Source organism: Gopherus flavomarginatus, chromosome 20, assembly GCF_025201925.1.
Source record: "Gopherus flavomarginatus isolate rGopFla2 chromosome 20, rGopFla2.mat.asm, whole genome shotgun sequence".
Classification (NCBI taxonomy): domain Eukaryota; kingdom Metazoa; phylum Chordata; order Testudines; family Testudinidae; genus Gopherus; species Gopherus flavomarginatus.
Window position 1 is genome coordinate 25624636 of NC_066636.1, and position 12841 is coordinate 25637476.

The following is a 12841-nucleotide window of genomic DNA, read 5'->3' on the forward strand; positions in this document are numbered from 1 at the left end:
ACTTTATATATTAGTAAAAGGTCCTCTTGTTTATTTAAGTTATTTTTGGAGCTGTCTTTATTAAACTGGTATTAACATGGTGGAATTCAGTCCAATTTGGCACCTGACGCATGAATTAAATTTCAAAGAAGCTACAACAATTACCTATGAATCTCACACAGTTATATATACATATTAAAATAAATATCTTGCAACAGGGATCTTAGTTATCAAAACAAGTAAATTTTCCACTAGTTATTGCTGTTCTCTGCACTTTGGTTCCGAGGTTCAGCACCTAACCAGTGTTAACTGCCTGTCATTATCTCAATAACTGTGCAATATGAGTAATGATTGGCTAATAACAGCTGTGTGTCAAAGTATAAATGTTTTCATAATCATTGGTTATTTTTCACCAACTCTACTGTAAACATTAAAAATCTTTTCACAAGTCTCTTATTGGATTCCTTACTTAGTGCTGCCACTACCTGCCATTAACAACTAGTCCACCTCAGTGTTTTATCCCCTTCAGCTGAAGAAGAAACACTCCAAACTTTACATAAGGAAGGGAAAAAAGAAAGAAAATGGGTTTGACAAACTGAAAAGGGAAACAGTTTTAAAAAACAAGCAAGTTCAACTTTCTCTCTTTCCATTGAGTCTGGCTCTGGATCCCACTCAAGTAGACAGATATTTTGCCATTGCCTTCAGTGGGAGCCCAATTCAGCCTTTTTGCCCCTGACACTTCCACCTCACGTAACTCTACACATTAACAATGTTCTTATCAGCACAGTAACTCATTTATGTTTATTTCTTCATTACAAACTCCAGGTCAGGAATCTCTTGCAATTTGTGTCCTGTGGAGAATGTAGGCTTTGATGACAACCAGAAAAAAATTAAACTCCAGAGTCTGATTTAAGAAGGGTCCCGGAGAGGACCAGGCAGTGGTTCCTCTTTCTGATCTCAGGGAATACAGTATCATAACATCAAGAATAGTTTCTTGGTCATGACATAGAAGAAAAAAATGGAGAAAAATAAAAAAAGCCTGTAAAGTCAGATTTTACCTGAACTTTCTGGAAAGTTTTATGGCATCAGGGATGAGGTGGCTTCTGGGTCTTTGTGAGATTACAGGATAAGCATGTCCTTTTCTTTGGGTCAGCTCTCTTTCTCCTTGAGTACATATAACAATCTTAAACACAAGTCATTTGCCTGTCATATGCCTTAAACAGCCTTTCTAGAATTTTTATTCTGTACTCATAGACTCTGACTTTTCACCATTATCCATGTTGCTTTTGGGTATTTTTGATAATCCATGAGAAGCAAACAAAAAAAAGTCATATGTAAACATTATTAGCCATTCACCTTTAGTAAGGCCACCTAGTGGTTTAGCTGCTTACAGTGCAAATCAAGTTACAAGGCTTCCCGTCTCATGTGCAATTTTTTTGTGCAGTCTCACTTTGAAAGACATTATCTCATTCCATTTGTGTTGGCTGGGTTGTGGACATTTCAATATCACTTCTTTGCTGCGACTAACGTGTTGGTCAACAAAAGACACCCATAATTTTTTCAGGGACTATCTTTGCCAGATTACTTGCAGCTAGCCTTACACAAAGTGAAAGGGAAATGAGAAGGGGAGGCAAAAAGAAACAGCCCTCCTCATGGGACTTGACAACTCAACTACCTTTAGGCCACGTCTACACTACCCGCCGGATCGGCGGGTAGTAATCGATCTATCGGGGATCGATTTATCTAGACAAGCCATAATAAATTGATCCCTGAATCAACGCCCGTACTCCACCTTGGCAGGAGGAGTAAGCAGAGTCAGCTGTGGAGCCCCCTGTAGTGGAGCCTTCATGGCGCTCAATATATGATCCTGTCGACCTGGCACCTCCTCAGTTCCTTCTTGCCGGTTACTCCAACAGAGGGGAAGGAGGCGGGTTTGGAATGGATATGAGCAACACATCTCAAAGAACAACAGTTACAAGAGGTGAGTAACCGTTTTTTTCTTCTTTGAGTGAGTGCTCATATCGATTCCAATTAGGTGATGCCTAAGCCTTACCTACGCAGTGGAGGCCGGAGTTAAAGAAATGCTGATTGCAGCACTGCTCTGCTGAAAGACGCATAGTGAGAGGTGAAGGTATGCACCTAGGACCAAGTTGCTTCCCTGCAGATTTCTTGGATCAGGACCTGAGCCAGGAACGCTGCTGACAAGCCTGAGCCCTCATAGTGTGCCGTAAGAGCCAGGGCCAGTACTTTGGCCAGCTCGTAGCACATGCAGATGCATGACGTGATCCAGGATATTCTTTGAGATGAGACCGGGAGCCCTTTCATTCAGTCTACCACCGGTACGAATAACTGGTTAGTACTTGTCAAACATCGAGAAGTACTGCTCCCAGTTACTGGCATGAGGCTTAGGGTAAAAGACAGCCAGGAAAATGTCCTGGCTGGTGTGGAAGTGTGATACTACCTTGGGGAGAAAAGCCAGGTGTGGCCTGAGTTGCACCTTACCCTTGTGAAAAATGGTGTAAGGTGGGTCAGAGGTGAGGGCCTTTAGCTCAGACACCCTCCTTGCAGAAGTAATGGTGACAAGGAAAGCTACCTTCCAAGACAGGTACAGGAGGGAGCAAGTTGCCAGTGGTTTGAATGGGGGCCCCATGAGCCTGGAGAGGACCAGGTTAAGGTCTGCCTGATCTGAGGATGTAGGCAGTCCAGACCTTTGAGGTGAAGGCAGATTGACCAGATGCTCCCGGGTGGAAGGCCGAGATGGCAGCGAGGTGTACCCTTATGGAGGTTGCTGCCAGGCCTTGCTATTTCAAGTGTAGAAGGTACACCAACATGAGGGGTATGGGCGCCTGGAAGTGGGGGTGTATGTTGCCAGTCACACCAGCATGAAAAGCTCTTCCACTTTGCCAAATACCTGGTTCTAGTAGAGGGCTTCCTGCTGCCGAGGAGGACCTCCTTTCTTGTTCTGAGCACAGAAGTTCCAAGGAGTTCAGCCACAAAGCCTCCAAGCGGTGAGGTGGAGGGACTGCAGGTCGGGGTGATGAAGGCGATGATGGTCCTGAGTAAGTCAGGGAGGAGAGGTAGCATGACCGATGCATCCACCAACAGCTCCAGTAGCTTAGCGTACCAGTGTTGTCGGGGCCACACTAGAGCTATCAGAATTACCTTTGCCTCCTCCCTGCGGACCTTGTGCACGAGAGGGAACGGGGGAAAGGTGCAGAGCAAGTGCCCTCTCCAGGGCAGCAGAAGTCATGTTTAAAGTAACACATTATTTTGGGGAAAGATTACATTGAACTGACATCATGACAGCTCTGGAAATGAGAGTCCTCAGATTCCCTTTGGCCTGGTCTACACTGGGGGAGGGGGGGGGGAAATCGATCTAAGATACGCAACTTCAGCTACGAGAATAGCGTAACTGAAGTCGACATATCTTAGATTGACTTACTTCGCGTCCTCGCGGCGCGGGATCGACAGCCACCGCTCCCCTGTCGACTCCACTTCCGCCTCTCGCCCTGGTGGAATTCTGGAGTTGACGGGAAGCACGTTCAGGGATTGATGTATCGAGTCTAGATGAGACACAATACATCGATCCCTGACAGATTGATCACTACCCAGCAATTCGGTGGGTAGTGTAGACATATAATAATAATAACTGGAGATATACCTATCTCCTAGAACTGGAAAGTACCTTGAAAGGTCATTGAGTCCCTTCACTAGCAGGACCAAGTACTGATTTTTGCCCCAGATCCCTAAGTGGCCCCCTCAAAGATTGAACTCACAACCCTGGGTTTAGCAGGCCAATGCTCAAACCACTGAGCTATCCTTCCCCCCATACCAGATGCATCCCACCTTTTCCTTCTGATTCTCACTTTCACAGCAGATTTTTAACTCAAAGGGAGCTGAGCACAGCATATGGAGAGGGGTCAGGACTTGCTGTTTTCAACAGTGCCCACCTCATGTCATCAGCCAACAGAAGTTTCTGGCATATAGTTACATCTGGCCACCTCCACACCACACCTCCACACCAAAGATATTAATCAGTTTGAAGGTATCCACTTAGATTGTTTTTAAAGAGAATTGCTACAAGAATGTTAACTTTGGAATTTCTTGACTTTTGCCTTGAAAAGCTCAGTCTTAGTTATATTTCCTTTCAAAAAATAATTGCCAGCAGTTCCATACAGCCGTATCCTTAAGGTCATGGAAAAAACATTTGCAAATATTTGATTTCTATATACCCCATAACAAAAAAAAAAGCCTGCAAATTTACTAGGTCTTCATTACATTGTGGTTATCCAATAACTTTTTCTTTATTAAAAGAGGTTTGAAGAGTGTTTTAAGGTCATGTCTAACCTCTCGTCAGAAGTGTTGGATACAGATGTTCCTTGTGATTGACTAGCAGCTGACAATAATAAAGTTGTCAACGAACATGTTCTTCCTTGCTACTTACATAACTTACATCACCACCTCTTTGGTGGTGATTGGACATCTAACTTAGTGAATACCAGTGAAAATGAGGTAGGAACAGAAGAGGAGTATTGTGTCCAGTTCTGGGTTCCACCTTTCAGGAACGATGTGGACAAATTGGAGAGTCCAGAGAAGAGCAACAAAAATGGCTAAAGATCTAGAAAACATGACTTATGAGGGAAGATTGAAAAAATTGGGTTTGTTTAGTTTAGAGAAGACTAAGGGGCAGGGGGGATAGGATAGCAGTTTTCAAGTATGTAAAAGGTTGTTACAAGGATGAGGGAGAAAAATTGTTTTTCGTAACCTCTGAGGTTACGACAAGAAGCAATGTGCTTAAATTGCAGCAAGGGAGGTTTAGCCTGCACATTAGGAAAAACTTCCTATCAGGGTGGTTGTGGAATCTCCATCATTGGAGATTTTTAAGAGCAGGTTAGACTAATACCTATCAGGGATGGTCCAGATCAGGCGTCGGCAACCTTTCAGAAGTGGTGTGCCGAGTTCTCATTTAAGGTTTTGTGTGCCAGTAATACATTTTAATGTTTTTAGATGGTCTCTTTCTACAAGTCTATAATATATAACAAAACTATTATTGTATTTAAAGTAAATACGGTTTTTAAAATGTTTAAGAAACTTCATTTAAAATTAAATTAAAATGCAGAGCCTCTCGGACTGGTGGCCAGGACCTCGGCAGTGTGAGTGCCACTGAAAAGCAACTCGTTTGCCGCCTTTGACACGCGTGCCATAGGTTGCCTACCCCTGGTCTAGATAATAGTTAGTCCTGCCATGAGTGCAGGGGACTGGACTAGATGACCTTTCAAGGTCCCTTCCAGTTCTATGACTATGTTTACAAATGATCCAAATTTGGGAACTTGCTCTTCAAACTAACTGATATAGGCAATGCAGTAAAATGTTTTAAGTCTTTCCTGGAGGTAAATGCCCAAAGGAGAGTGATGGCAAACTGTACCTCTACCACCAGATCCCTAAAATGCAGAGCCCCACAAGGATCAATTCTCTCTCCAGTCCTATTCAACATCTATATGCAGCCACTACAAAAAAGTGGTAAGATGACACACAACTTCTAGGAATATGGCAAGATGACAACTCTACTTATCCTTCACCATCCTTCACCACTACCACCAAGATAGCCCAGTGCTTGAACAAGTTTAGCTCATGGATGAACAATAGCTGGTCAAAACTGAAGCAAAACAAGATGGAGGTGATGCTGGTGGGAAGAAGAAAGCACTTTGAAGAGTTTCCAGCCATAGTACAGTATCCTTGGGTTGAAGGTAAACATAACTAACTTGATTTATTTTTTTGGAGGAGACAAGAAGTTTGGCTGATAAAAGTAATAGTGTTGACGTAATATACTTCGACTCCTGCAAGGTATTTGACTTGACACTGCACATTTTGATTAAAAAATTAGAGCAATATACAATTAACATTGCAACATTAAATGGATTAAAAAGCAGCTAATTGATAGGTCTCAAAATGTAACTGTAAATGGGGAAACATCATGAAGTGTATCTGTTGCCGGTGGAGTCCCACAGGGATTGGTTTTTGGCCCTATGCTATTTAACATTTTTATTAATGATCTGGAAGATAACAAAATCACTGATAAAGCTTGCAGATGACAAAAAATTGGGGGGAAATGGTAAATAATTAAGAGGACAAGTCATTGATTCAGAATAATCTGGATTGCTTGGTAAACTGGGTGCAAACAATCAATACACATTTTAACATGGTTAAATGTAAATTAGGACTGTTGATTAATTGCAGTTAATCAGTTTTAATTGCACTGTTAAACAACAGAATACCAATTGAAATGTATTAATTATTTTGGATGTTTTTCTATATTTTCATATAGTATTATATGTTGTAATTGAAATCAAAGTGTATATTCTTTTTTATTACAAATATTTGCACTGTAAAAATGATCAAAATTGTATTTTTCAATTCACTTCATACAAGTACTGTAGTGCAATCTCTTTATTGTGAAAGTGCAACTTACAAATGTAGGTTTTTTGTTTGTTAAATAACTACACTCAAACACAAAACAATGTAAAACTTCAGAACCTACAAGTCCACTTAGTCCTACTTGTTGTTCAGCCAGTCGCTAAGACAATCAAGTTTATTTACATTTATGGGAGATAATGCTGCCGACTTAATGTCACCAAAAACTGAAAACAGGCATTTGCATGGCACTTTTGTAGACAGCATTGCAAGGTATTTACATGCCAGATATGCTAAACATTCGTAGATCCCTTCATGCTTTGGCCACCATTCCAGAGGACATGCTTTCACGCTGCTGACACTCATTAAAAAAAAACAATGTGTTAATTAAATTTGTGACTCAACTTCTTGGGGGAGAACTGTATGTCCCCTGTTCCGTTTTACCCACATTCTGCCATACATTTCATGTTATAGCAGTCTCGGATGATGACCCAGCACGTTGTTAATTTTAAGAACACTTTCACTGCAGATTTGACAAAAGCAAAGAAGGTATCAATGTGAGATTTCTAAAGATAGTTACAGCACTGGCCCCAAGGTTTAAGAATCTGAAGTGCCTTCCAAAATCTGAGAGGGACGAGGTGTGGAGCATGCTTTCAGAAGTCTTAAAAGAGAAGCACTCTGATGTGAAAACTACAGAACCCAAAGCACCAAAAAAGAAAATCAATCTTCCGCTGCTGGCATTTAACTCAGATAATTAAAATGAACGTGTCAGTCCACACTGCTTTGGACTGTTGTTGAGCAGAATCTGTCATCCGCATGGACATGTCCCCTGGAATGGTGGTTGAAGCATGAAGGGACATATGAATCTTTAGCACATCTGGCACGTAAATATCTTACGACGCTGGCTACAACTGTGCAATGAGAATGTCTGTTCTCACTTTCAGGTGACATTGGAAACAAGAAGCGGGCAGCATTATCTCCTAAAAGTGTAAAGAACTTGTTTGTCTGAGCAACTGGCTGAACAAGAAGTAGGACTGAATGGACTTGTAGGCTCTAAAGTTTTACATTTATTTTTAATGCAGTTTTTTGTGTACATAATTCTGCATTTATAAGTTCAACTTTCATGATAAAGAGACTGCACTACAGTACTTGTATTAGGCAAACTAAAAAAAATACTATTTGTTTTTATACAGTGCAAATACTTGAAATAAAAAATAAAGTGAGCACTGTACACTTTGTATTCTGTGTTGTAATTGAAATCAATATATTTGAAAATGTAGAAAACATTCAAAATATTTAAATAAATGGTATTCTATTGTTGTTTAATCAGCAAGATAATTTTTTTTTAATCGGTTGATATTCCTAATATAAATGTATACATCCAGGAACAAAGAAAGTAGCCCATACTTACAGGATGGAATGCATAAACAGGGGAATCTTCACAAGCAGCAGAGAAGTTATTTTACCTCTGTATTTGGCACTGATGCAACTGCTGCTGGAATACTGTATCCAGTTCTGGCGTCCACAATTCAAGAACCATGTTGATAAACTGAAGAGGATTCGCAGAAGAGCCACAAGAATGATTACAAGATTAGTGCCTTTTAGTGATGGATTCAAGGCACTCAATCTATTTAACTTAATGAAGAGAAGGATAAGAGGTGACTTGATTACAGTCTAAGTACCTGTATGGGGAACAAATATTTAATAATGGGCTCCTCAAAGAGAGAAAGGTATAACATGACCCAACAGCTGAAGTTGAAACTAGACAAATTCATACTGGAAATAAGGCACAAATTTTAAACTATGAAAGTAATCAGCCAGTGATACAATTTACCAAGGTTTGTGATGGATTCTCCATCACTGACAATTTTTAAATCCAGATTGAATGTTTTTCTAAAAGATCTGCATTTGCAATTATGCTGGGGAAGTTCAATGGCCTGTGTTATACAAGAGGTCAGACTAGATGATCACACTAGGCCCTTCTGGCCTTAGAATCTATATACAATTGGTCAGTCCAGTAGGTAGTTGAGCAGTGCTCTTCCTCGCAGCTGTTAACCTCTCAGGGTATGGCTACACTTACAGCTGTACAGCGCTGGGAGTTACAGCTGTCTTCCTACAGCTGTGTAGGGAAAGCGCTGCAGTGTGGCCACACTGACAGCTACCAGCGCTGCAGTGTGGCCACATTTGCAGCGCTGTAGGGAAGGTGCATTATGGGCAGCTATCCCAGCGTTCAAGTGACTGCAAAGTGCTTTTCAAAAGAGGGGGGTGGGGTGGAGTGTGACAGGGAGCGTGGGGGAGACAGAGAGTGGATTTTTGGAGCTGACACTGTGTCAGCTCCCTGCCTTGCAAGTTCTAAGGACTGGAAGATACACAGCACCAACCTTCAATCATTTTAAAAGTTTCGACCCCTTCCTCCACCCCTCTTATTCACTAAATGCAAATAGCCTTCAGACTAGATAAGCAGCTGCTCCAAAACAGACTCCGCTCGCCCTCCCGCCGTGTTGCTTCTCTCCTGAAGCAAACACTATCAAGCTGTGAACATTCCAAAGGAATTCCCCTGCCTGCTTCTGCTCCAGCAAACGAGCTGTGTTTGTTTTTTAGATAAGCAGCTCCGGGAGCCCGGAGTTCCCAACAAAACAGCAGGGTGGCTGAACAGGCATTCTGGGATACCTCCAAATACCTCGGAAGCCAATTACAGCGCTTTTGGTGGCCACACTTGCGAAGCAGCAGTGCATCACCAGCGCTGCAATCCTTATACCCGAGGCAGACCAGGAGTACAGCCAGCGCTGCAGCCAGGGAGTTGCAGCGCTGTATGTGCCTTGGAAGTGTGGACGGTGAGTAAGTTGCAGCGCTGTAAACCCACCAACAGCACTGCCACTCTCCAGTGTAGCCATGGCCTCAGATAGACTCCAATAGTAATGCTTTTTGACATCTCTGGTTGGCTAGGAGACCCACCCTGGCAGATGATGAACTGAACTGGCCCCAGTTATACATGCCTTTGTCATCTTCCATCAGGTTTACAGCAATGCAATATACCTGAGCATGAAGCCAATCTGCCCTCAGGAAACTCCAGCTAATTCAGAATGTGGCCGTGCATTTTTTCAGAAAGATGAACTACTGCAAGCACATCAAATCTAGCCTCTGCTCTCTACGTTGGCTTTCTATACAGAATACTGTATCAAGTTCAAGGTCTCTATCCTTGTCTTCAAAGTGCACAATCGCCACAGCCCAGGATATCTAGATCACCTAAAGTTTTGGGATAAGGACTATAGTTAACAATTCAACTGCTTCAGCAAAGTGGAATCTTCTACCACAAGAGTAAAAAATGTTTATGCAGGAGATAGAGTACTTTCTCAGAAGCTGCACCCAGATTGCTGAACAAATTCCCACCAGACCGAAGAACTACCACAAACTTCACTACCTTCTTCTGCACATGCGAAATGGACTAAATTTACTTTACTTTCTTTAATATGAACACATTTTTATATTTATTTTAAAACTTCAAACAATACACTGCACACGTCACAGAGTATTAGAGAAAGCGAACCACATGAAACGTGCCATCTAGCTTAATGCGTTACTGGCACTCATACTATCATGTTAAGATTGGTACAAGAACTTCTATAAAATAAATTAGGAAGACAAATGCTCGTTAAATAAATCCCTCATGATACTTGAACCAAGGAACACTGGTGTCTGCCTAACTGAAGGGGCTGACTTGAGAGCTCATATGGATCAGACAGGGGTGCAGATAGAACCAGCCCAGATGATCAACACAAAAAAAAAAAAAAGTGATTATAGTTGCCTTTCATTTATTATAAAAACAAAAAATTTCAGATTAAATAATAAACTTTGTAAACTGGTGGAGGACAAGATGTTTTTAAAAAGGAATTGTACAATAGCTTCAATTAAAAAAAGATTATTAACCTGCCTTTTTCAAAAGGGTATCAAAACAATTGCCTCATCGTTAGCTAGTAAAAACTAAGAGCAAATAATACACCAAGAAAACGATACAATGAGAAATACAGGATTAAGTTCTCCTGTATGCTAATATCAAGTTTCCCAGACCAAAGTTTAGCTGCTTACCCTTCTAAACACCATTATCTTCCCAACCCTCAAATTAAAAAAATGGCAACTCAAAGGCTCATATAGTACATACAAGTCTGAACTATTATATTAATGAAAATTCTCTCTCTCTTAAGCAGGTCGTAGCACCAAACTCTTCTTATGGTACTTCTTAGCCTTGCATCTTTTAAATGATTATTTAGTTTTACAGCTCACCTTCTAAGCCTCCAGCTAGTAAGCTCACTCCACCAAAAGTTATGCACTACAAACTTTCTACTTATTTCTGAGCCCCCAGCCGCAATGTTTTCTATTGACAGTCTTAGGCACCTAGGATTAAAACACAAAATACAAACATTTATATTAAAAATTCTGTATTGTGTCAAATGAAATAATCATTTCTTTGTGTACAAATGTATACATGACAAAAATAAAACAATCTTCTTGAACAACATTGTGTAAAAAAGTGCTTGCTGTTCAGATTTATTAATTCCACAAGCAACAGGCTCAAATGGAATCATTCAACATTGAATTGTTAAAGGGCTAATTTAAGGCACAGAAATCCCACCATTTATCAGAAGGCAAGAGTAGGAATTAGCCCCATTTATCGCTGCTCACAGGTTATGTTTTGTTAATGCCAGCAAGTTTTGAACATACTAGTAGCCGAGTAGAATTTCAAGTCACATTTCTATCCTTGAAAAGTAGGAATTAAAATGGTTTTTAACTTTCAGAAAAAGCTGGTATTGTCTCATCTTTTAATTAGAAACGTGTGTGTGGGGGGGGGGCTTTTCTGGGATTTTTATTTCATGGTTAAAGACAGTACTTACTCCAATACTGAATAACTATTAGGGCCTTAATTTCTAAATTGGTTGGTATGGATGGGTACACCTTGCTCAGGAAGGATAGACAGGGGAAAAAGGGAGGTGGTGTTGCCTTATATATTAATAATGTACACATTTGGACTGAGGTGGAAATGGACATAGGAGATGGAAGTGTTGAGAGTCTCTGGGTTAGGATAAAAGGGGTAAAAAACAAGGGTGATGTCATGCTAAGAGTCTACTACAGGCCACCTAACCAAGTGGAAGAGGTCGATGAAGTTTTTTTTAAAAAACAAAATCATCCAAAGCCCAAGATTTGGTGGTGATGGGGGACTTCAACTATCCAGATATATGTTGGGAAAATAACACAGCAGGGCACAGACTATCCAATAAGTTCCTGGACTGCATTGCAGACAACTTTTTATTTCAGAAGGTTGAAAAAGCTACTGAGGGGAAGCTGTTCTACATTTGATTTTAACAAATAAGGAGGAACTCGTTGAGAATTTGAAAGTGGAAGGCAACTTGGGTGAAAGTGATCATGAAATCATAGAGTTCCCAATGCTAAGAAAGGGTAGAAGGGAGTACAGCAAAATAGAGACAATGGATTTCAGGAAGGCAGATTTTGGTAAGCTCAGAGAACTGATAGGTAAGGTCCCATAGGAATCAAGACTGAGGGGAAAAACAACTGAGGAGAGTTGGCAGTATTTCAAAAGGACCCTAGGGCCCAAAAGCAAGCTCTTCTGCTGTGTAGGAAAGAAAGAAAATGTAGCAAAAGACCAGCGTGGCTTAACTATGAGATCTAGCATGATATAAAAAAAAAAAAAAAAAGGAGTCTCATAAAAAATGGAAACTAGGACAAATTACAAAGGATGAATATAGGCAAACAACACAGGAATGCAGTGGCAAGATTAGAAAGGCAAAGGCACAAAATGAGCTCAAACTAGCTATGAGAATAAAGGGAAACAAGACGACTTTTTATCAATACATTAGAAGCAAGAAGACGACCAAGGACAGGGCAGGCCCACTGCTCAGTGAGGAGGGAGAAACAGTAACAGGAAACTTGGAAATGGCAGAGATGCTTAATGACTTCTTCGTTTCGGTCTACACTGAGAAGTCTGAAGGAATGCCTAGCATAGTGAATGCTAATGGGAAGGGGGTAGGTTTGGAAGATAAAATATAAAAAGAACAAGTTAAAAATCACTTAGAAAAGTTAGATGCCTGCAAGCCACCAGGGCCTGATGAAGTGCATCCTAGAATACTCCAGGAGCTAATAGAGGAGGTATCTGAGCCTCTAGTAATATCTTTGGAAAATCCTGGGAGACAGGAGAGATTCCAGAAGACTGGAAAAGGGCAAACATAGTGCCCATCTATAAAAAGGAAAATAAAAACCACCGAGAAAACTACAGACCAGTTATTTTAAACTTCTGTGGCAGGGAAGATAATGGAGCAAGTAATTAAGGAAATCATCTGCAAACACTTGGAAGGTGGTAAGGTGATAGGGAATAGCCAGCATGGATTTGTAAAGAACAAGTCATGTCAAAACAATCTGATAGCTTTCTTTGATAGGATAA